Genomic DNA, 26,191 nt, shown 5'->3' with positions numbered 1-26,191 from the left:
TCTCTTGGATGTTTTCTGGGATCATATGCAGCTGTCCACAGACCACTGCAAACTTGCCTAAAGAGGGCCTTAGGTATATGTGCACACAGCAGAGAGTGTCTCCTCCAAAAATCCAAGGCTTACCACTGTGGTCTACTCTGCTGACTGCAGGGACATGTATGTCAGCTCATTCTCACCACCAATACTTCACTCTTCAATTCCAGTACATCCTGCCCCATACATTTTTCACAATCTCCAGCCTTTCCCACTCTGAGTAATGTCCTCAACCTTGGTCCTCTACCAACTGTCTCCCCAACTGTACAGATCTCATCTGTCCACTTCCAGGATTAGAGTTCTTCTCTTGTTCTGGCATGTGAGCATGAAGTCAAATTTCCAGAACCCTGGCACTCTGAAGTGCCTCCCCTCCTCCTGACTTTTCCATCTTCAACTTCTCCCTACCCAGAATCCTATGTTTTGAATGCAGGGCATGTCTGGCAGCTTTTCCTAGCTAAGTGCTGCATAACTCAGTCTTCCTGGCTAACTCCATTTCCTCTGTAGTCTCAGCTGCATCACTGTCTCCTCCAGGTACCCTCTCTCCTGGAAAGTCAGAGGGAGAGGCCTCCAATTGCTGCACAGTCGTGCTCCCTTGTGTCCTCTTCTGTCACTACCTTCTCTGACTTATTTTCTATTAGGAACTGTTTCTGAGTTGTTTCCAGCTTTGTGCTATCACAAACAAGGCTGCTATGAACATAGTGGAACATATGCCCCTGTGGCATGTTGGGGCATCCTTTGGGTATATGTCCAAAAGTGGTATATCTGGGTCTTCAGATAGATCTTTTTTCAATTTTCCGTGGAACCACCAGATTGATTTCCAGAGTGGTTGTACCAAATTGCAATCCCCCCAGCAATGGGAGCTGGGGGTCCACTCTCTCCACATCCTATGGTTAGTTTTCCATTATTTGCTTGTGGAGTAGATGAAAAAAAGAAATAGTGAATGAGCTAGTGGAAGTATTTGTATTTATTCTGATGCCCATAAAAAAGAAATACTTAGGTGTGATTTTTGTAAAAGCTTAATCAAGTAAAGAACAAGGACAAAGAGCTTCACCCATTAGATTACAGAATTCCATGCATGTAAACCTGTGGGAGAAGTTCAAACATAGGTCAGTGTTTATCATCACTTTATGGACGTCTTTGAGACTGACTCTTACCTGTCTTCAAGGTCCATGTTCTTGGAACATTCCCTGGCTTTTGTTTCCTCATCAATCTGATGATAATAAAATCAGGAACATCCTGCCCACCACACCCCCACACACAAACACACACACACATACACAGGGACACAGGGCCCCCTACAGGAACAAAACGAGCTTCCAGGAACTGATGCTGATTTTTGACAAATGGTATCATACAGATTCCAATGAATTGTGAAGTGATAGCAACAGAACTCAACAGGCAAGCTTATCGTAGGTATGCCTCAAGTAAAGACAGGCAACAGGAGGCTCCCTGAGCAAGAGGCAAGGGGAATGAAATAATTTAGGGCCGTCTTTTTGCAAAGGTGTTTTGGAGTTGAGAATTATTACCATGAAGAAGAATTATTACCATGACAAATTGAAACATTCTAAAATATGTCTTCTGTATAAATTTCAAGTTAAGAAGGAGACAGTAAGAGTATTTTTTCTGTTCAGGGTAATTAACATTTTCCATTGGTTATTGTTTTCTTTTTTTCCTTGTTGGCTTTGCAATGAGGTCACAGATAAATGTTGACTCTGTAATTGAAAAGGCTTTGGCATGCAGCTTCAATATCAAAGTGTTTGTCATTGTGCTGTGTGTGTGTGTGTGTGTGTGTGTGTGTGTGTGTGTGTGTGTGTTATCTGTTGCTCTGTGTATATCATGTATACATAAAGCAAGAGAGGTTTGCTATGTGGTGCAGGAAGGTTGGAAATGCACACTGCCTTTCTTTTAGTTTTAGTTATTTGCTTATTCTTTTAATGCATGTGTTCTCATGGAGACAGATCCACACGTGCATCCACATATGTACCGTTGTGGCTCTGAGGACAATCTTGACTACTGATCTTTAGGCACCACCCATCTTGATTTTTGAGATGAGAGTCCTCTCCTCATCCTGGAACCTGCACATTTATCCAGGCTCGATAGTCAGGGAACTTCAGGGTTTCACCTAACTCCACCTCAACTCTAAGGTTATAGGAAATCTCATGTATGGAGTAAAAAGAGCCCAAGTGGTGAACTGTGGAATGAGAATTCTAGTGGTGCTGCAGAGTTGTATAATTCCCAAGGATTAGATGAAATGAGGGCAGGGCACAAGAGCCCCATCCTCACTGAGGAACGCTTGGAAATCAATGTGGCTGAAAGAGAAGAGTCATTTTCTTCTTCCGCATATTCCTTGTGTGTGTGTGTGTGTGTGCGCGCGCGCGTGCGCACATGCGTTGCACTACCTTTTTTCATTCATCCAAATACAGAATTATGAGCTTTTCACATCCTCTCTGATGGGGTAAATGCTCATAAAACATGAGAGAGCACACATCCCTTGGCAAACTCAAAAGTCATTTAATTTTCTTTGGTTTTACACTTGGGAAATTGGTAGTGGTGTCTCTTGGCAGGTCTACTCATGACTGCATGAGGTCTCTCCACTATGATTTCTATAAGGACTTCACCAATTCCTATTACCACCAACAGGGCAGAAGGCTTCTTTTCACCTCATCCTTATCAGCCACTATTCTCTTTGACTGTTAGTACCTTCCTATCCAGAGCGGTGTGGGCAGCTTTCTAGGATGTGGGAGGCATGTTCTACACTGCTTCTCACTGAGAGATCCCAGAGCAAAGACAATGAAGATGGAGGCAGAACTCCTGCTCCAGATATCTCATTCTTATTCACTTCTTTTTCAATTCTTCTTTCTACAAGATTAATTTTACTTTTAGCTGTGTGTACATGCTACTTATGAGTACATACATTTAGTTATGTGTAAATGAATAAACATAACTTGTGCCTTACTGTGTAGGCATATGCACTTTGAATTGCAGGAGCCTGCAGAGGCTAGAAGAGGGTCAGGATCCCCCAAAGCTAGACTTTCTGGCAGTTGTAAGCTGTCTGTGTTGAGCTAGCAGCCCAACTCCAGTCTTCTGCAAGAGCAGCACACACTCTCTTTGCCACCTTCATGTCATTCACTCAAAGAAAAGAAAGTCATACACAGTGTAGTGGCTCCTTCACAGGAGTAGGAGGATATTGCGCTCACCTTGTCCAGCAAGAAAAAACACAACACGGTCGGATTCTTCTCAACAGCTTTCTTTATTTTAGGAACACCTCCATGCTACGGGGGAACCCGGAAACCCCGAGAGGACTGCTTATATACACCCCAGCACTGGGGAGAGCTATGTGTCCTCCTGAGATTGGTCAGTCTGTCAGCACTTTGATTCGTATGCACCCGCTTGGGATGGGTTGGTGCCAGAGTAGGGCTGGAGCTTTGCAATGGTGTTGTTTAAGGCGCCGGTGTACCGGAGGTCGGCCTTATCTTTCAGGCGTGCGGCTGCCTACAGGAGGATAACGAAGTGGAGGAGAGAGGACTCAAAACAGCCACTTGCACAGGCATTTTTGTGTCCTCCACATAAGTTTCCTGTCATCTGCAAATCAGCTGGCATCTCCTGAACACCTGTGCCTGTTGCCCACAGGCCAAGCCTTCATCGGTGGCTCACTTCATCCAATCCTTGGGAATAATACAACTCTGCAGCACAACTAGCACTCTCAATCATCATCATCATCATCATCATCATCACAACAATAGTAATAAGTCAGCCACAAAGTTACACAGGCATATAGACTGTGTACATCTTAGAGTACTGAAACAGGGATATATCTTGAGTATAGAATGGAATACCAGCCCAGGCACCAGAGTAAGGCTTTGTCTCAGAACAGATAAATGAAAGTAAGTAGGCAGTTGAGAGTGCGGACTACAGAAGTGACATAGATTCTGGGACAGGCCCCATTTCAGGCTCCAGACATCCTGGCACCTTCTCCACTAGAGGAGAGGTGTCTGCCTGGGAGGGATCTGCTGGAGCAGGTGGGGGAGCCATCTTGGGTTGAGGATCTCTCAGAGACTAGTCTGGGCAGGTGAGAGTGCAGACTACAGAAGCATCACAGCTTCTGGGACAGGCAGAAGCAACACAGCGTCTGGGACAGACCATGTTTCAGGCTCCAGACATCCGGGCACCTTCCCCACCAGAGGAGGGGTGTCTAGTGTCTTCCCGGGAGGGCTCCTCTGGAGCAGGTGGGGGAGCCATCTTGGATCTCAGAGACTAGTCTGCACAGGTGAGAGTGTGGACTACAGAAACTACAGAGCTTCTGGGACAGTCAGAAGTGACACAGCTTCTGAGACGGGCCCTGTTTCAGGTCTTCGTCTTCAGCCAGGAGGCAGGTTTGAATGCCAGATATCTGTTCACTTTCCCTGCAAGAGGAGAGCTTGCCTGAAGAGAGTACTCTAACCACTGAGACTCAAGAGAGAGCTAGAATCCCAGGTCTGGTGACAGAGGATAACAGAATCACAGGAGGAACAAGCTCCAACCAGAGACAACTATAACAACTAACTCCAAAGATTACCAGATGGTGAAAGGCAAATAAAAGAATCTTACTAACAGAAACAAAGATCACTCACCATCATCAGAACTCAGCTATCCCTCCTCAGCCAGTCCTGGATAACCCAACACACCTGAAAAGCAAGACTCAGATTTAAAATCATATCTCATGATGCTGGTAGAGAAAATCAAGAAGGGCTTTAAAAACTCACTTAAAGAAAAACAGAAAAACACAACGAAACAGGTGATGGGATTGAAAAAAACCATCCAAGACCTAAAAAGGGAAGTAGACACAATAAAGAAAACCCAAAGTGAGGCAATGCTGGAGATAGAAACCCTAGGAAAGAAATCAGGAACCAGAGATGCCAGAGCATCAGCAACAGAATTCAAGAGATGGAAGAGAGAATCTCAGGTGCAGAAGATTCCATAGAGAACATGGGCACAACAATCAAAGAAAATGCAAAATGCAAAAAGATCCTAACTCAAAACATCCAGGAAATCCAGGACACAATGAGAAAACCAAACCTATGGATAATAGGAGTAGATGAAAGTGAAGATTTTCAATTTAAAGGGCCAGCAAATATCTTTAACAAAATTATAGAAGAAAACTTCCCAAACCTAAAGAAAGAGATGCCCATGATCATACAAAAGACTACAGAACTCCAAATAGACAGGACAAAAAAAGAAATTCCTTCTGACACACAATAATCAGAACAACAAATGCACTAAAAAAAGATAGAATATTAAAAGCAGTAAGGGAAAAAGGTCAAGTAACATATAAAGGCGGGCCTATTAGAATTACACCAGACTTCTCACCAGAGACTATGAAAGCCAGAAGATCCTGGACAGATGTTATGCAGAAACTAAGAGAACACAAATGCCAGCCCAGGCTACTATACTCAGCAAAACTCTCAATTACTATAGAGGGAGAAACCAAAGTATTCCATTACAAAACAAATTTCACACAATATCTTTCCATGAATCTAGCCCTTCAAAGGATAACAAAAGGAAAACACCAACACAAAGATACAAATTACACCCTAGAAAAAGCAAGAAAGAAATCCTTCAACAAACCTAAAAGAAGACAGCCACAAGAACAGAATCCCAACTTTAACCACAAAAATAACAGCAATCAACAATTACTTTTCTTTAATTTCTCTTAACATCAATGGACTCAATTCCCCAATAAAAAGACATAGACTAATAGACTGGCTACACAAACAGGACCCAGCATTTTGTTGCTTACAGGAAACCCACCTCAGGGAAAAGGACAGACACTACCTCAGAATAAAAGGCTGAAAAACAATTTTCCAAGCAAATGGTCCGAAGAAACAAGCTGGAGTAGCCACTCTAATATCGAATAAAATTGACTTCCAACCCAAAGTTACCAAAAAAGACAAGGAAGGGCACTACATACACATCAAAGGTAAAATCTACCAAGAGGTACTCTCAATTCTGAATATCTATGCTCCAAATACAAGGGCAGCCACATTCATTAAAGAAACTTATTGCAGAACTGTGGAGAGCTACTCCAATTCTCTAAGTCAGTTAAAGTACCATCCCTCTGGATCAGCTATAGCTCAGTTGGTAGACTGCTTGTTCAGCTCTGGGTGTGATGCCCAGCACCACATATGCATCTGTTAGCAAACATGTATCCCAGACCTTGAGAAGTGAACATAAAAGGATCAGAAGTTCAATGTCATCCTGAGATCAATATCAGCTTCAAGGCCAGCTGGAACTATATCAAAGTAAAATAAAACAAAATAAATGTCCCATTTTACCCTATAAATATTACTATATACAGCTGCTATGTGTTGGTTACAAAACCACATATTTTATATGTTAAAAATTCTGGAAACTTCTTAATTTTATGGTTTACTTAGTGAAAAATGGTTTTGTGAAAAAAGAAGGAATAAGATCCTTCCTTATTGTGCACACAGAGTGTGCATTAGTGGTTTTTGCATGTATGGCCTCTTAATCTCTTCCACTGATTAAGTCACTGTCAGAAGCAGTAGAGCTTTGAATAACCCATGTGAAAACTTAAGGAATGAAGCCTGAGAGAAAAGTTCCCAGTATTTCTTTACCCTATAGAATTTTTACCAAATTATTTAAGCTTTGATTCCAGCATAGCTATCTTGTCTATCCTTGAAGTTTTAGAGGCTAATATCATTGAATGACACTAGAATATAACATAGCATTGTCACTTAATAGCAGCTGACAAACCAGGATCTTCAATGATGTCAACAAGTCCTAGCATCACTTTTACCATCAGTAAGAGGCGACAAAGCATTTAAAATATCTGTTTAAAGTGCAGAATGATGCATCACTTTCTTTCCCCCAGAGTACCACCTTCTCCACCCCACCGTGGACCAATGACAGAGAGAGAATGAGAAGAGGACTGCAATTTCAATCGGAGAAACAAAACCACAATAGAAACCTGAGAATTTCTTATTGTCTCAGAAGGTTTGAATGTCTCCTCATCCTGTTCTTCTCCTGTTCTGGTAATGTGGAATCATTCCTTTACAAAGCAGAAATAAAGATTAGCTGCCTGCTGATTGGCCATGGGCTTGTGCAGGTAAAGGGAGGCAGCTGGCTGCTCTTCAACAATCATCGTGCTAGTCTTCCTCTTTACATCAAATTCTTCACACATCTTATAAACCACGAATGTCTATAATAAACCATATTCAATGTTTTCTTCTGGTCCTTAAAGTGTCTCTATAGTGTGATTTGTTCATTCTCAGAATTATTTACTGGATGCTGGACAGACCCTGATTAAAGCTTTGCATACTCATAAAGAGGACACCATCCCAGTCCTCATCAGTCAAAGTCTTGATCGACTTTACTTACTTTCATTTATCTGTTCTGAGACAAAACCTTACTCTGGTGCCTGGGCTGGTCTTCCATTCTATACTCAAGATATATCCCTGTTTCAGTCCTCTAAGATGTACAGTCTATAAGCCTGTGTAACTATGTGGCTGACTTATTATTATTATTGTTATGATGATGATGATGATGATGAATGAGAGTTCTAGTTGGGCCACACAGTTATATTATTCCCAAGGACTGGATGGAGTGAGTCAGATGAAGGCCTGGCCTTTGGGCAACAGGCACAGGTATTCCAGAGATGCCAGCTGATGAGTAGACCTGCCAAGAGACACCACTGCCAATTTCCCAAGTGGAAAATCAAAGGGATGTGTGCTCTCCCATGTTCCATGAGCATTTACCCCATCAGAGTGTATGTGAAAAACCTCATAATTCTGTATTTGGATGAATGAATAAAGGTAGTGAAACACGCACCTCTTTCAGCAGACATTGATTTCCAAGCGTTCCTCAGTGAGGATGGGGCTCTTGTGCCCTGCCCTCAGTTCATCTAATCCTTGGGAATAATATAACTCTGTAGCACTGCTAGAATTCACATTCCACAGTTTACCACTTGGGCTATCCTTACTCCATACGCATTCTTATAAACTTAGAGTTGAGATGGAGTTAGGTGAATTCCCCAAGCTCCCTGACCATCTAGCCTGGATAAATATGCAGGTTTCAGGCTCGGGAGAGGACTCATCTCAAAAAGCAAGATGGGCGGTGCCTAAAGATCAGTAGCCAAGATTGTCCTCAGAGCCGCAGCGGTACATATGTGGATGTATGAATTCACATGTGGATCTGTCCACACGAGGATACACGCATTAAACAAATAAGCAAATAACTAAAACTAAAAGAAAGGCAGTGCGTATTCCCAACCTTCCTGCACCACATAGCAAACCTCTCTGTTGCTTTATGTATACATGATATACACAGAGCAACACATAACACACACACACACACAAACACACACAGCACAATGACAAACACTTTGATATTGAAGCTGCATGTCAAAACCTTTTTAATTACAGAGACAACATTTATCTGTGACCTCCTTGCAAAGTCAACAAAATAAAACCACAGTAACCAATGGAAAGTGTTAATATCTCTGAAGAAAACCAATTTTCTTCCTCTCTCCTTCTTTACTTGAAAGTTATATAGAAGACATAGTTCAGAATGTATTTCAATTTGTCTCTCCTTCATGGTAATAATTCTCAACTCCAAAACACCTTTTCATAAGGGTGATCCTAAATTATTTCATTCCCTTTGACTCTTGCACAGGGAGCCTCCTGTTGCCTGTCTTTACTTGAGGCATGCCTAAGATAAGCTTGCCTGTTTGCTTCTCTTGCTATCCCCTCACAATTCACTGGAAGGTGTATGATACAATGTGTCAAAAATCAGCATCAGTTGGTGGGGTTGCAAGCTTGTACAACCACTCTGGAAATCAGTCTGGCAATTCCTCAGGAAATTGGACATAGTACTACCAGAGGATCCTGCAATACCTCTTCTGAGCATATATCCAGAAGATGTTCTATCTGGTAAGAAGGACACATGCTCCACTATGTTCATAGCAGCCTTATTTATAATAGCCAGAAGCTGGAAAGAACCCAGATGTCCCTCAACAGAGGAATGGATACAGAAAATGTGCTACATTTACACAATTTACTACTCAGCTATTAAAAAGAATGAATTTATGAAATTCCTAGGCAAATGGATGAACCTGGAGGGCATCATCCTGAGTGAGGTAACCCAATCACAAAAGAACTCACATGATATGTACTCACTGATAAGTGGATATTATCCCAGAAACTTAGAATACCCAAGATACAAGATACAATTTGCAAAACACATGAAACTCAAGAAGAACAAAGACCAAAGTGTGGACACTTTGTCCCTTCTTAGAATTAGGAACAAAACAACCATGAAAGGAGTTACAGAGACAAGCATTGGAGCTGAGATGAAAAGATGGACCATCTAGAGACTGCCATATCCGGGATCCATCCCATAATCAGCTTCCAAACGCTGACACCATTGCATACACTAGCAAGATTTTGCTGAAAGGACCCAGATATAGCTGTCTCTTGTGAGACTATGCTGGGTCCTAGCAAACACAGAAGTGGATGCTCACAGTCAGCTATTGGATGGATCACAGGACCCCCAATGGAGGAGCTAGGGAAAGTACCCAAGGAGCTAAAGGGATCTGCAACCCTATAGGTGGAACAACAATATGAACTAGCCAGTACCCCCTGGAGTGCGTGTCTCTAGCTGCAGAGGTATCAGAAAATGGTCTAGTCGGCCATCATTGGGAAGAGAGGCCCATTGGTCTTGCAAACTTTATATGCCTCAGTACAGGGGAACGCCAGGGCCAAGAAGTGAGAGTGGGTGAGTAGGGGAGTGGGGGGGAGGGTATGGGGGACTTTTGGGATAGCATTGGAAATGTAAATGAGAAAAATACATAACCAAAAAAAAAGAAAGAAAAAAGTGAAAGTATTGATGCCAATTATCACAAAATTTACATTGTATTTTGTCTTTCATACTATTTTTTTATGGATAACATATATTTTCAAGCATGATCCTTTCTTATTTTAACAAAAATCATGACCAATAAATCAATAGTCTCGGGTCGATAATTTTCCTGTGTTCTAATTAAATTTCATATTCTCTTGGAAAAAAATCAGCATCAGTTTCTGGAAGCTCATTTTGTCCCCATAGGGGTTCCTATGTGCCTGTGGGGGGGGGGGGGCAGGGTGTTTCTGATTTTCTTATCATCAGATAGATGAGGAAACAAAAGCCAGGAAATGTTCAGAGAACATGACCTTGCAGACAGGTGAGAGTCAGTCTCAGAGATGTCCATTAAGTGATGTTAAACACTGACCTATGTTTGAACTTCTCCCACAGGTTTACATAAATGGAATTCTGTAATCTAATGGGTGAAGCTCTTTGTCCTTGTTCTTTACTTGATTAAGCTTTTACAAAAATCACACATTAGGTGTTTATTTTTTATGGGCATCAGAATAAATACAAATACTCCCACTTCCACTAGCTCACTCACTCCTTGTTTTTTCATCTACTCCAGAAGCAAATAATGGAAAACTAACCATAGGATGTGGAGAAAGAGTACTCTAGTGTCCCCCATTGCTGGGGGGATTGCAATTTGGTACAACCACTCTGGAAATCAATCTGGTGGTTCCACAGAAATTTGGAAAAAGATATATCTGAAAAACCAGCTATACCACTTTTGGTCATATACCCAAAAGATGCCCCACTATGCCACAGGGGCACATGTTCCACTATGTTCATAGTGGCCTTGTTTGTGATAGCCAAAAGCTGGAAACAACCCAGAAACAGTTCCTAATAGAAAACAAGTCAGGGAAGGTTGTGAGACAAGAGGACACAAGGGGGGCGCTACTGTGCAGCAATGGGAGGCCTCTCCCTCTGACTTCCCAGGAGAGAGGGTGCCTGGAGGAGACAATGATGCAGCTGAGACTACAGAGGAAGTGGAGTTAGCCAGGAAGACTGGGTTATGCAGCGCTTGCCTAGGAAAAGCTGCCAGACATGCCCTGCATTCAAAACATGGAATTCTGGGTAGGGAGAAGTTGAAGATGGAAAGTCAGGAGGAGGGGAGGCACTTCAGAGTGCCAGGGTTGTGGAAATTTGACTTAATGCCCACATGCCAGAACAAGAGAAGAATTTTAAGCCTGGAAGTGGACAGATGAGATCTGAACAGTTGAGACAGTTGGTAAAGGACCAAGATTGGGCCATGACTGAGAGTGGGAAAGTCTGGAGACTGTGAAAAATGTCTAGGGTAAGATGTCCTGGAACTGACATTTGAAGTAGTGGACGTGAGAATGAGCTGACATACATGTTCCTGCATGGATAAATATATGTTATCCATAAAAAACATGTAGCAATGTAGCCTTGGATTTTGGGAGGAGACATCCTGTGCTATGTGCACATGTACCTAAGGTCCTATTTACACATGATTGCAGTGGTTTGCAGACAGCTGCATATAACCCTAGAGAACATCCAAGAGAAGTGCCTTGAAATGTCTTAGAATCCCTCCTCTCTCCCCTCAAAGATAACTAAAGTCAAGGATGGTAAATGGCTGTTCAGAATCAGTGAAGTAGTAACCACAGGCAGCTACACAGGGTGGATTTTGAAGAACAGTTTGTGGAAGTGCCCTAATTCAGATCAAATGTTCTGGGTTAGAAAGAAAATCATACAGAATACTACTGATTTAGAAATCATGACTAATTTTGAAGGGGTAACTCTGGGATGCATTAAAAATAGTTCAGGCATTTGACAAAAGACATAGACCTTAAATGTGAACAAAGAAGACCTAACTGGTATCAGTAATTAGTTTGTAACTGGCCAAGGCTAACCCATGCGTGAGGTTCAGGAGGAGTTAGAAGCTGGTAAAGCATGGTCTTCAGCAGAGTGAAAGCAAGTTGTCTGTGTGCCAAATGATGTTTAACACAGCTCTGGCTCTGGTCTGATAGCTCACTGCTGTGTTGAGTGGTTCTTCTGTAACAGGTAGTGAGGAAAGAAAGCAAAGGCCAATGTCATGGCTTCCATCCATGGCCTTTGGGTAGTTCCTAGGGGAATAGGTCGCTTATCACTACTGCATCAGTTTTCCAAAGACCCACATCCTATAACTTGTGCAAGAGGGGTTTCTAAAGGAACTTCAGGCCCTAAGGGAATAGCTATCTTCTCTTAGTGCTTTTGCAGAGAGAGAGAGAGAGAGAGAGAGAGAGAGAGAGAGAGAGAGAGAGAGAGAGAATTTTATTAGCATTCCATTCACACATAAGATTCTCAAAGAATGAATTTAAAACATTACATTACAAAGAGAAAAAGTTTTAGCACTGAGGAAGGATAAAATTAGTACTAAAGTAGAAATATCTATGGACTACAGTGAAAAATCAGAATGAGATAAATATATATGTAAATTTTCCACAAGAAAGTTATCTGCTTAGATATAGAAGGAAATACTTGAATATTAGATGAATTCTCTCTTGAAATTTGGCTTCAACATCAAAACACATACTGTAAGCTTCTTGCCTTACTTACCATCTTCAAATACATATTCAAGTGAAATAATACTGAATGAGTCTCAGGATGGTTAACCTGACCTCTAATCCTATCATGATTGAGACAGAGGAATCTATATATATTGGAAACTGTATTATAAAATAGTATTTTACTTACATGCCCAATAGGAAAAGCAAGATAGGAAGAAGTGAAAGGAGAGAGAGAGAGAGTGGGAGGGAAAGAAGGAAGGAAGGAGGAGAAGAAGAAAGGATCTTGAATCATAGCCTATGAATTGTGTTATTAGTGGTAATTAATAGCATTATCTATATACTTTTATATAGGTAAGTTGATACTATTAGAAATCAAGATTTCAAACCAACATTAAAAAAATAAATGTAGCAAAACTTTATAATTTATAATTTAAATCAGTTCAGTTTTAAAATAAGTGCTTATTTCCTAACTATCTATTTGAAAAATCTTGGAAAACATAGACAATCCAAATGTAACATATATTCTTAGTATCGATAAAATGTTCTAAAAAATCCTCACTGAAAGTACTAGGTTTCAGTTGGAGGAGGAGTTCAATTCAAGTTTGGTTCCATTGTGTATTGAATTAAGGTATTCAAAATTGGTGTTATTTTTCTAAGACCCATCCTTTCAGCATTAGAAATTGTGTTAATAAAAACTACTTTACTGACTATTTTTTATTTTATTTCAAGTAAACAGTGTGGTAAAAATGGGCTATCAGGTTTTTTTATTTAGCAATATTTTCAATGGGTTATCCTAACTCCATAAAGTATTCCTAATGAACAACTAATTTCTCCTCATTCAGGACACTTGCAGACATCATGAAATCCCAGAATCCGGTGTTTTTATTCCCTTGAGTATGTACCAAATGGCAGGATGCTAGCTCTACAGGTACTCATAATTTACGCACCTGATGTTCCAGTTTCACTAATCAATTGAGGCTGTCTCTGCTACACATTTCTCACAAAGGGCCATATTTCCTATTTGAGCATATTTGTAGGAACGTGCTCTGAATTTTCATGACGATGGAGAGAAGACTAGCCTTGTCTTCTCCTCTTTGTCCTTGACTCAATTTCTTTCCAGGCCAGTGTAATATCAGAGGATATAGGCTAATTAAATTTTATTAATAGTCATATGTGGCTTTAATTCACTCCACTGATACTAGTAATGTGTATATAATCTTCATGCCTCAATCTTTGAAACCCGGTTCCAAATGCTTTGAAGGGATGCTGGTATCTATATCAGAAAACCCATGCAAACTTCAGGATCTGAAACCTACTTAACTGCAGCCAGGTGCTCCCTGGGCAGCACTACAGGAAGCATAGGAGAAGAGCTTGGCCATCTGCTATAGTTTTTCTTTTTTTTTTTTTTTTAATATTTTTATTACATATTTTCCTCAATTACATTTCCAATACTATCCCAAAAGTCCCCCATAGCGCCCCCCACTTCCCTACCCACCCATTCCCATTCTTTTGGCCCTGGCATTCCCCTATATTGGGGCATATAAAGTTTGCAAGTCCAATGGGCCTCTCTTTCCATTGATGGCCGACTAGGCCATCTTTCGATACATATGCAGCTAGAGACAAGAGCTCCAGGGTTCTGGTTAGTACATCATGTTGTTCCAACAATAGGGTTGCAGATCCCTTTAGCTCCTTGGGTACTTTCTCTAGCTTCTCCATTGGGAGCCCTGTGATACATCCAATAGCTGACTGTGAACATCCACTCCTGTGTTTGCTAGGCCCCGGCATCATCTCACAAGAGACAGCTATATTTGGGTCCTTTCAGCAAGATCTTACTAGTGTATGCAATGGTGTCAGCGTTTAGAAGCTGATTATGGGACGGATCCCTGGATACAGCAGTCTCTAAATGTTCCATCCTTTCATCACAGCTACGAACTTTGTCTCTGTAACTCCTTCACTGGGTGTTTTGTTCCCAATTCTAAGAAGGTGCACAATGTCCACACTTTGGTCTTCATTCTTCTTGAGTTTCATGCGTTTATCAAATTGTATCTTATATCTTGGGTATCCTAAGTTTTGGGCTAATATCCACTTATCAATGAATACATATTGTGTGAGATCTTTTGTGATTGTGTTACTTCACTCAAGATGATGCCCTCCAGGTCCATCCATTTGGCTAGGAATTTCATAAATTCATTCTTTTTAATAGCTGAGTAGTACTCCATTGTGTAAATGTACCATAATTTCTGTATCCATTCCTCTGTTGAGGGACATCTGGGTTCTTTCCAGCTTCTGGCTATTATAAATAGGGCTGCTATGAACATAGTGGAGCATGTGTCCTTTTTACCGGTTGGGACATCTTCTGGATATATGCCCAGGAGAGGTATTGCTGGATCCTCCGGTAGTACTATGTCCAATTTTCTGAGGAACCGCCAGACTGATTTCCAGAGTGGTTGTACAAGCTTGCAATCCCACCAACAATGGAGGAGTGTTCCACTTTCTCCACATCCTCGCCAGCATCTGCTGTCACCTGAATTTTTGATCTTAGCCATTCTGACTGGTGTGAGGTGGAATCTCAGGGTTGTTTTGATTTGCATTTCCCTGATGATTAAGGATGTTGAACATTTTTTCAGGTGCTTCTCTGCCATTCGGTATTCCTCAGGTGAGAATTCTTTGTTCAGTTCTGAGCCCCATTTTTTAATGGGGTTATTTGACTTTCTGGAGTCCACCTTCTTGAGTTCTTTATATATATTGGATATTAGTCCCTTATCTGATTTAGGATAGGTGAAGATCCTTTCCCAATCTGTTGGTGGTTTTTTTGTCTTATTGATGGTGTCTTTAGCCTTGCAGAAGCTTTGTAGTTTCATGAGGTCCCACTTGTCAATTCTCGATCTTACAGCACAAGCCATTACTGTTCTATTCAGGAATTTTTCCCCTGTGCCCATATCTTCAAGGCTTTTCCCCACTTTCTCCTCTATAAGTTTCAGTGTCTCTGGTTTTATGTGAAGTTCCTTGATCCACTTAGACTTGACCTTAGTACAAGGAGATAGGAATGGATCGATTCGCATTCTTCTACATGTTAACAACCAGTTGTGCCAGCACCATTTGTTGAAAATGCTGTCTTTCTTCCACTGGATGTTTTTAGCTCCCTTGTCGAAGATCAAGTGACCATAGGTGTGTGGGTTCATTTCTGGGTCTTCAATTCTATTCCATTGGTCTATTTGTCTGTCACTATACCAGTACCATGCAGTTTTTATCACAATTGCTCTGTAGTAGAGCTTTAGGTCCGGCATGGTGATTCCACCAGAGGTTCTTTTATCCTTGAGGAGAGTTTTTGCTATCCTAGGTTTTTTGATATTCCAGATGAATTTGCAGATTGCACTTTCTAATTCGTTGAAGAATTGATTTGGAATTTTGATGGGGATTGCATTGAATCTGTAGATTGCTTTTGGCAAGATAGCCATTTTTACAATGTTGATCCTGCCAATCCATGAGCATGGGAGATCTTTCCATCTTCTGAGATCTTCTATAATTTCTTTCTTCAGAGACTTGAAGTTTTTATTATACAGATCTTTCACTTCCTTAGTTAGAGTCACGCCAAGATATTTTATATTATTTGTGACTATTGAGAAGGGTGTTGTTTCCCTAATTTCTTTCTCAGCCTGTTTATTCTTTGTGTAGAGAAAGGCCATTGATTTGTTTGAGTTAATTTTATATCCAGCTACTTCACCGAAGCTGTTTATCAGGCTTAGGAGTTCTCTGGTGGAATTTTTAGGGTCACTTATATATACTATCATATCGTCTGCAAAAAGTGATATTTTGACTTCATCTTTTCCAATTTGTATCCCTTTGATCTCCTTTTGTTGTCGAATTGCTCTGGCTAGGACTTCAAGTACAATGTTGAATAGGTATGGAGAAAGTGGACAGCCTTGTCTAGTCCCTGATTTTAGAGGGATTGCTTCAAGCTTCTGACCATTTACTTTGATGTTGGCTACTGGTTTGCTGTAGATTGCTTTTATCATGTTTAGGTATGGGCCTTGAATTCCTGATCTTTCCAAGACTTTTATCATGAATGGGTGTTGGATCTTGTCAAATGCTTTTTCCGCATCTAAGGAGATGACCATGTGGTTTTTCTCTTTGAGTTTGTTTATATACTGGATTACGTTGATGGATTTCCGTATATTGAACCATCCCTGCATCCCTGGGATGAAACCTACTTGGTCAGGATGGATGATTGTTTTGATGTGTTCTTGGATTCGGTTAGCAAGAACTTTATTGAGGATTTTTGCATCAATATTCATAAGGGATATTGGTCTGAAGTTTTCTATCTTTGTTGGGTCTTTTTGTGGTTTAGGTATCAGAGTAATTGTGGCTTCATAGAATGAGTTGGGTAGAGTACCTTCTGTTTCTATTTTGTGGAATAGTTTGTGAAGAACTGGGATTAGATCTTCTTTGAAGGTCTGATAGAACTCTGCACTAAACCCATCTGGTCCTGGGCTTTTTTTAGTTGGGAGACTATTAATGACTGCTTCTATTTCTTTGGGGGATATAGGGCTGTTTAGATCATTAACCTGATCTTGATTCAGCTTTGGTACCTGGTATCTGTCTAGGAACTTGTCCATTTCATCAAGGTTCTCCAGTTTTGTTGAGTATAGCCTTTGGTAGAAGGATCTGATGGTGTTTTGGATGTCTTCAGGATCTGTTGTTATGTCTCCTTTTTCATTTCTGATTTTGTTAATTAGGATGCTTTCCCTGTGCCCTCTAGTGAGTCTGGCTAAGGGTTTATCTATCTTGTTGATTTTCTCAAAGAACCAGCTCCTTGATTGGTTGATTCTTTGAATAGTTTTTCTTGTTTCCACTTGGTTGATTTCACCCCTGAGTTTGATTATTTCCTGCCGTCTACTCCTCTTGGGTGAATTTGCTTCCTTTTGTTCTAGTGCTTTTAGGTGTGTTGTCAAGCTGCTAATGTGTGCTCTCTCTAGTTTCCTTTTGGAGGCACTCAGAGCTATGAGTTTTCCTCTTAGAAATGCTTTCATTGCGTCCCATAAGTTTGGGTATGTTGTGGCTTCATTTTCATTGAACTCTAAAAAGTCCTTAATTTCTTTCTTTATTCCTTCCTTGACCAAGGTATCATTGAGAAGAGTGTTGTTCAGTTTCCACGTGAAGGTTGGCTTTCTATTATTTATATTGTTATTGAAGATCAGCCTTAGTCCATGGTGATCTGATAGGATGCATGGGACAATTTCAATATTTTTATATCTGTTGAGGCCTGTTTTGTGACCAATTATGTGGTCAATTTTGGAGAAGGTACCATGAGGTGCTGAGAAGAAGGTATATCCTTTTGTTTTAGGATAGAATGTTCTGTAGATATCTGCCAGATCCATTTGATTCATAATTTCTCTTAGTTTCTCTGTGTCCCTGTTTAGTTTCTGTTTCCATGATCTGTCTATTGGTGAAAGTGGTGTGTTGAAGTCTCCCACTATTATTGTATGGGGTGCAATGTGTGCTTTGAGCTTTACTAAAGTTTCTTTAATGAATGTGGCTGCCTTTGTATTTGGAGCATAGATATTCAGGATTGATAGTTCCTCTTGGAGGATTTTACCTTTGATGAGTATGAAGTGTCCCTCCCTGTCTTTTTTAATGACTTTGGGTTGGAAGTCAATCTTATCAGATATTAGAATGGCTACTCCAGCTTGTTTCTTCATGCCATTTGCTTGGAAAATTGTTTTCCAGCCTTTCATTCTGAGGTAGTGTCTATCCTTTTCTCTGAGATGAGTTTCCTGTAAGCAGCAAAATGTTGGGTCTTGTTTGTGTAGCCAGTTTGTTAGTCTATGTCTTTTTATCGGGGAGTTGAGTCCATTGATATTAAGAGATATTAAGGAAAAGTAATTGTTGTTTCCTGTTATTTTTGATGTTAAAGTTGGCATTTTGTTCTTGTGGCTGTCTTCTTTTAGGTTTGTTGAGGGATTACCTTCTTGTTGTTTCTAGGGCGTGGTTCCTGTCCTTGTATTGGTTTTTTTCTGTTATTATCCTTTGAAGGGCTGGATTCGTGGAGAGATAATGTGTGAATTTGGTTTTGTCGTGGAATACTTTGGTTTCTCCATCTATGTTAATTGATAGTTTGGCTGGGTATAGTAGCCTGGGCTGGAATTTGTGTTCTTTTAGTGTCTGTATAACATCCGTCCAGGATCTTCTGGCTTTCATAGTCTCTGGTGAAAAGTCTGGTGTAATTCTGATAGGCTTGCCTTTATATGTTACTTGGCCTTTTTCTCTTACTGCTTTTAGTATTCTATCTTTATTTAGAGCATTTGTTGCTCTGATTATTATGTGTCGGGAGGTATTTCTTTTCTGGTCCAGTCTATTTGGAGTTCTGTAGGCTTCTTGTATGTTCATGGGCATCTCTTTCTTTAGATTTGGGAAGTTTTCTTCTATAATTTTGTTGAAGATGTTTGCTGGTCCTTTGAGTTGAAAATCTTCATTCTCATCCACTCCTATTATCCGTAGGTTTGGTCTTCTCATTATGTCCTGTATTTCTTGGATGTTTTGAGTTAGGATCTTTTTGCATTTTACATTTTCCTTGATTGTTGTGCCGATGTTCTCTATGGAATCTTCTGCACCTGAGATTCTCTCTTCCATCTCTTGTATTCTGTTGCTGATGCTCGTATCTATGGTTCCAGATTTCTTTCCTAGGGTTTCTATCTCCAGTGTTGCCTCATTTTGGGTTTTCTTTATTGTGTCTACTTCCCTTTTTAGGTCTAGTATGGTTTTGTTCATTTCCATCATCTGTTTGGATGTGTTTTCCTGTTTTTCTGTAAGGACTTCTACCTGTTTGATTATGTTATCATGTTTTTCTTTAAGGATTTGTAACTCTTTAGCAGTGTTCTCCTGCAATTCTTTAAGGGATTTTTGTGCTTCCTCTTTATTGTCTTCTGCCTTTTTATCAGTGTTCTCCTGCATTTCTTTAAGTGTGTTATTAAAGTCCTTCTTGAAGTCCTCTATCATCATCAGGAGATATGCTTTTAAATCCGTGTCTAGCTTTTCCGGTGTGTTGGGGTGCCCTGGACTGGGCGAAGTGGGGGTGCTGGGTTCTGATGATGGTGAGTGGTCTTGGTTCCTGTTAGTAAGATTATTACGTTTACCTTTCGCCATCTGGTAATCTCTGGGGTTAGTTGTTATCGTTGTCACTATTTAAAGATTGGAGCAGAAGCTGTGTTCCACTCACCAGCAGTCTCTAAATCCTGCAGCGGGGGTCGTGGGTAGCTGACGGTACCCCGGTGCTGGTCCAGCCGGAAGAGGCCTGTGGTCCTACTCAGGCCGTTTTTCTGCTTCCCTAACTAATGCAGTCTCTGGTCCCGCGTGCAATTGGATTGGAGCAGAAGCTGTGTTCCACTCTCCAGAAGTCTTAAGATCCAGCAGTCCCAAAATCCTGCGGCGGGGGTCGTGGGTAGCTGGCGGGTGTCAGGCAACCCTGCGCTCCCGCTACCCTGGCGCTGATCCGGCCGGGTGAGGCCTGTCTGCTATAGTTTTTCTAGCTCCTCCTTCAACTTTGAATAATGTTCCCATGCTCCCAGCATGTAGAGTTGGAACATACAGAGCCAATCGTCATAGGCAGAGTCCTATCTTACTGTCCCATCAGAACATCTTTCTTTGGCTTAAGAAATACAGTTTTAATTGTCATAATTTCTATTTATCTAGAAAGTATTTAGAGCCTAAGTGTGAAGAGAAAAGTGCTTAACATAGAAGTTTCCATATAATGATTCAAGAATATAATCCATTTTGTATCAGTTTAAATGCTTTCTTATAGTTCTGAATAGTAGAACCTATTAGTGAAGATTTTTAAAAGCCAATGATAAAATGGCTGGTTAAATTCCTTCCATTCCTAGAAAACTCATTACTTAGAAACTGTATTCTCTTGGAAACCACTTTGTGGTCAAGGGAATGACAGTCATAATCAAGCAGAACTTAGAGCAAATCCTAGCTATCAAATCACTTCGTTTATCATAGTCTCAAGCTTTTCATTGTAAAGTTGAGATGCTAACAACGCACACCCTTAATCAGCTTGATTGTCAGATTAAATGATAGGTTAAGATCGATTTGCCACAGGAGCTTTACTTGAGGATCAACAGTATCATTACTAAAATCATGAAAGCATTTGCAATGATGTAAATTCATACTGGACAGATCCTTGAAAGAACACTCTGCATAACTGACTATAAATAGACTAAACCTTTTGATGATTTCATTTGTTTAGCTAATAACAGGAAACATGCAGATTCAGAAAAATCTATTGTCCCTTGGAGAGTGTATTTTGATTTTGTCAATGTCTCAGTATGGTTATATAATATATATTTGATACTTTATAGCTTTTGTAAGTTAAGACATAAGAAAGAAAACTGCAGATAGACAAGGGGATTTCCAATGGCAGAAAAAATGGTGACATCTGTTCATTGATGGCTCTGTTAGTGGGCTAATGAATTTCTTCATGGTCATATCTCATGTGTGTTTGCCACACCTCCACTCATAGTCCTGACCTGTTTTACTCATATCACACCATGGTCTTTTTCTGTGTGGTGAAGCTCAGTTTGACCTGATATTGAGTTACTGTTAATCGTGTTTTTCCTTGGACTGAGAAGATTTCTTAATGTATTTAGTAACACTTTCATGGTAAGTGAAATGCCCTTTTAAAGAACTGAATTTTTGGTTTTGAGCCTCAATTTTCTTTGATACTTCTTTCAAAACATTCTTTAACTCTTCTGTTTTTAAACTTATGACCATGCACTGTTTATGGTTTTATAACATAATAAATTCAATATATCAAATGATTGCTTGTATTTGTCTTGGTAAATTAATTTGGCCCAATGTATTAGAAATATGAAAGGGGCATGAAGAGATATCAAGGATCATGTAAAATGTTTCCCTTTTACATTGTTTTGAGTGTAAAATGTCTTTCTATGATGTGTCCTGCTGTTTCCTAGGTATTGTACCTTGGAAAACAAAAGTCCCAGGAAAGCATTGCTATCAACTCCCTGCATATTTAGTAGTGTCAATTAAAAGGAACTAGTTTACATCATGAAAGGTATACATTTTTCCAAAGGTGAATATTCACCTTCTGCTTCCCAGAGAAGTAGACCAGGAGTCCCTTGTCACTGTCTGTGCTGTCCTAGGACAGGTAACTGCACATAGCAGCGAGTGATGCTGATGGTTTGGGTGGAAACAGTTTCTATGCAGATCCAGTCCTGCATCTGTGCAGCTCAGAGAGTATGCCTACCTCAGCAGTGCCATTGGAGGTTATCGGGGAGACTGAGGTGAAGCCAAAGGTTACTCATGCTAAGAAACAGTGGAGGGAATTCTCCCCAGTGTTTGTTCTCGGGACAGGACCTTAGGCATTAGATGGTTCAAACTCTGATAATTTCCTGTCTCAGTAATAAAGGTGCATGTACTCTGAACCATCAGCTAGGATTAAGAAAGACTTCATCATAACGATTTAAGCTGAGTTGACAGCTTGTTCCCTAAAATTATGGAAAGACAGTAAATGAAGCCAGTTCTCTGAATAAGCATCCAACCCAGTGTAGAAGTTAGCCCTAATTACAGACAGGATAACACAGTATCTGATTCAAATGTGTCATGTTTTAATACTCTGAAAACTTAGCTCAAATGTTCCATTTATACTAATGGTTATCCTAGAACTGGAAAAATGAGGCCAAGTGCCCACTGCCTACTTTGTACCTAGCCTGTGCAACAAAGCTAAGGGATATTTTGTCCCTGTCTTCATATTTCTGAACATTTATTTTCTGATGCTAGTCTGTTGTGTACTTGATACTTCTGTTAATTTTTTCAGTTAAGCCTTTCTCAGAGGACTCTGATACCATTTTCCTCCTGGGGTGGATGCTGTTCAGTGAATTGCAAGTAGCACAGCTGTCCTTGGTTATCTGTTTCTGTGACTTCCTATAGCACAATGCTCTTGCTCACACTTTCATTCTCCTATGCTACTTTGTTCAGGACACAGCTTAGTTCCTTTTTTTTAATCCACATAGAAAATGAAGCAAAAAGCTACTTGAACACTTATATCAAGTGCTAGAGAAAAAAATTCTGATGGAATGATAACATGATACTGGAACACATCTCTCCTCTGTTCCTTTCTTGGGTCCAGTGTCTACACAGCTCCGGGAAGCAGATTCCAAGCTCAGCTGAGCATGGTGAGCAGCAATCACAGCAAGCCGAGCATCCATCATCACAGAAGCTGTTTCAGGACCACTTCCAGTAAAGGAGGTATTCTTTCTAATAGCTGTGGTGTTTTGAAAGCGAGCAAACACTGGCTGTGGTTTAACTGCTCCTATGTTGTCTTCTAACGCCTTAGCCACATTTTGTGCTGCCCCAAACAGAAGAGGTTGGACTTTAACCATTTTCCAGGAAGCAACTACATAGACAGAGCTGATAACCAAAAGAAGTTTGAGAAAGTAAAACTGAGCTGAACCACAGCAGAGCCTTTCTATCTCTCTGCCCCCAGCACTTGCTGAGGCTCTGGGCTGCCAGGTGGACTCCAGTAGGAAGATGCTAAGAGGCTTTACACCACAAGAGACATGCCTGCTGCAATTGACCAGTGATAACAACCACACAAGACTCCTGCCTATTGTCAGTTCCCAGCCAGTCATGGCATCTGTTTCGTAGTGCAGACATAGCCATGAATCTGTTTAAAGGCCAGGAACAGGGCTTAGAGAGGTCGAGTCAGTTCAGGAGCATAAGGAAGTAGATCTAAATTCAATTTCATCTTTTTTAATACTAAGAATTTCTCTCTGTGTGTATGTATGTATGTATATATGTATGTATGTATAGCCTAAATGCTGCACATTCTCTCAGTCCTTCCTCACAGCGCCTCTTTCCCTCCCTCCCTTCTCCTCTGAGAAGGTGAGACCTCCTTAGGTATCCCCCAACCCTGGTGCATCAAGTCTCTGCAGGACTGGGATACCTCCTCTCGCTTGAAGACCAGTCAAGGCAACCCTGTTGGGGAATGGATACTACAGTCAGGCTGTAGCTTTAGGGGAGACTCTCTGCTCTAGTTACTGGGGGACCCACATGAAGACTGAACTGCATGTCTGCTGCATATGTGCCAGCCCATGTACGCCCTTTTGTTGGTGGCTCATTCTCTGAGAGGTCCCAGGAGTCTAATTTAGTTGACTTTGTTAGTCTTTGTATAGTGTTCCTATCCCCTTTAGGGCCTTCAATCCTTCCCCCAAGTCTTCCATAAGGGTCCCCAAACTCCATCCAATGTTTGGCTGTTGGTATCTGCATCTGTCAGCTGCTAGGTAGAGCCTCTCAGAGGACAGCCATGCTAGACTCCTGTCAGCAAGCATAATGGAGTATTATTAGTAATGTCAGAGCTTGGCGCTTGCCCATTGGATGGGTCTCATGAAGGGCTTGATTTTGGTTGGCCTTCCTCCAGTCTCTGCTCTATCCTTGTCCATCCGTATATTTCTTTTTTAACAGGACAAATTTTGGGTTGAAAATCTTGTGGGTGGGCTGGTGTCCTTATCCCTCAACTGGGAATCTTACCTTGCTACAGAAGGTGGCCTCTTCAGGTTCCATGTTCTCACTGCTAGGCATCTTTGGTAAGGTCACCTGCATTTTCTCCTGGGAACCTCCCCCATCCCAGGTCTCTGGGACTTCCTAGATTTTCTCCCCCCACACTCCTGGCAGATGTAGATTTCCATTCATTCTCCTGGTCTTCTGGGCCTCTCTCTTGTCTCTCCCCACATCTGATCCTGCCTCCCCTTTCCTGTTCCCTTCCCCTCTCCCACTCAGGTCTCTCTGCTATTACACCTTTCTCTGCTACACTTTCAAAATAAATGATTTCCTTGTTTTTAATAGGTGTATAGTATTCCATTGTGTAAATGAACCACACTCTCTGTATCCATTATTTGTTTAAGAGACATCTGGGCTGCTTTAAGTTTCTGACTATTACAAATAAGGCTGTGATGAACATATAGTGGATAACATGTCCTTATAATTTTGGGGAGCATCTTTGGGGTATATGCCCAATAGTTGAGTCTTCAGGTAGAACTATTTCCAATTTTCTAAGAAATTGCCAGATAGCTTTCCAGAGCAGTTGTACAAGATTGCAGTGCCACCAGCAGTGGAGGAGTGTTTGTGTTCCTCCTATTTCACATCCTTGCCAGCATGTGCTGTCAATTGTGTGAGAATGTGGAGATATTTCATTCTCTTAAGCCTGGATATTCTTGTTGTTTTCCATGGGAAACTCTGCTTGGTTTCACAGAAATGAGTTGATTGTGCAAAAACCCACATTTTAAATTAAAAATATGAGTAAAAAGGTCACTTCCTTCATCCATTTTGAGCACAACAGCGAAAGGAGGTTTGCTTGAAGAACAGACTGTTTCCACCCTACAAACCTACACTATACTAGGTAAGAGCAGAGATGTTGACACAAACCAGTTGAGGGTAATACCTTGTAATTCCCGTGGGGTTTCAGGAGAGTCCACATTACTCCTAGCCATAGCTTCCCCTGTACAGAACACAGAAATTCTGTGTATCTCACTGTTTGTGATATGTACCTAAGATAATGCATAATCCACTACCTGGAAAATACCACACCAGTGATTTCCATCATTGCTTCATGCAGATGTCAACCATTCACTTTGTAACTTTGAGTGCAAACCTGAAATCACTTCATTTCATAAATTGTTCTAAATATGCATACATTTTAATGTGGGACTAAAACATTAAATAATAACATGATGTGTATTTCAAAAGACAGTAGAAAAGATTTTGAATGTCCTCGTGGCATAGAGATAATGAATGGATGTTTTGGAAAAAATTATGCTTATCCCAATATAAAGAATACTCAATATATGTATGGACTCAGACATTATATATGATTTTATAAACGTGTACATCTTTTGTTATTCTAAAAGAGAAACTAATGTAGTTAAGAAAATCTAGATGAAGTAACCAGAATTCTGTGAAATGTGGTTTCATGTTCAGGGTTCTCCCAACAAATTGTATGGTTACCTGCATAAGGCTGTAACACTTGTTTGTGTTGACAAAAAAAGTCATGGAGCAAAGAGATGGTATAACCTCCTTTTTGCATCAGAAATTACCCAGATTTCCAGAATATTCTCTAAGTGATTCAGTCTATGGATGAACTTGAATCTCAGGATGCTACTCGCATCTACCCAGCCTCACTATGAAGGATTCTACAATGCCTGAGGCTCACAGCCTACTTTGTTATTGCTCTCTATGGAAGAACAGTTTTAAACCAAATCAAATGTTCAATGGGAAGCAGGGTGGCTGTTCTAGTACAGCAAGTGGAACAATTACAGTTATTCTGAAGTACAAGTGGAAGGATGGGGGAGTAAGAATGACAAACCAATGGCATAGAGTAATCATGAGGAATAAAGAGATGAACTCACAAGACTTTAAGGAAATAATCACTATCTTAAGGAAGCAATGGGTGTTTTTATATGTTGTGGGGTTTTTGATTGATTATCCCTAAAAGATAAGGTATGGGCTGCATCTATGTGTACACTCAGTGTGGGTCTTTCTGTGCACTCTCCCTCCATATACTGTAGATCAAAGAAATCTGGCTTTAAATCATGAATGCTTCTTCAAAAAGCAATCTTGGTAGTGAGATCAACCCTCTAGTCTGTGAACTGTGGGCCATAATTGTATCTATCTTAAAGGGCTGTTGGATGATCAGGGGTTGCTTGATGTACAGTACAGTATATGGTATTATAGTACTTCCC

Source organism: Mus caroli, unplaced genomic scaffold (genome assembly GCF_978045245.1).
Source record: "Mus caroli unplaced genomic scaffold, Mus_caroli_1 scaffold_15, whole genome shotgun sequence".
Taxonomy (NCBI): Eukaryota; Metazoa; Chordata; class Mammalia; order Rodentia; family Muridae; genus Mus; species Mus caroli.
Note: the sequence above shows the minus strand (reverse complement) of the source record.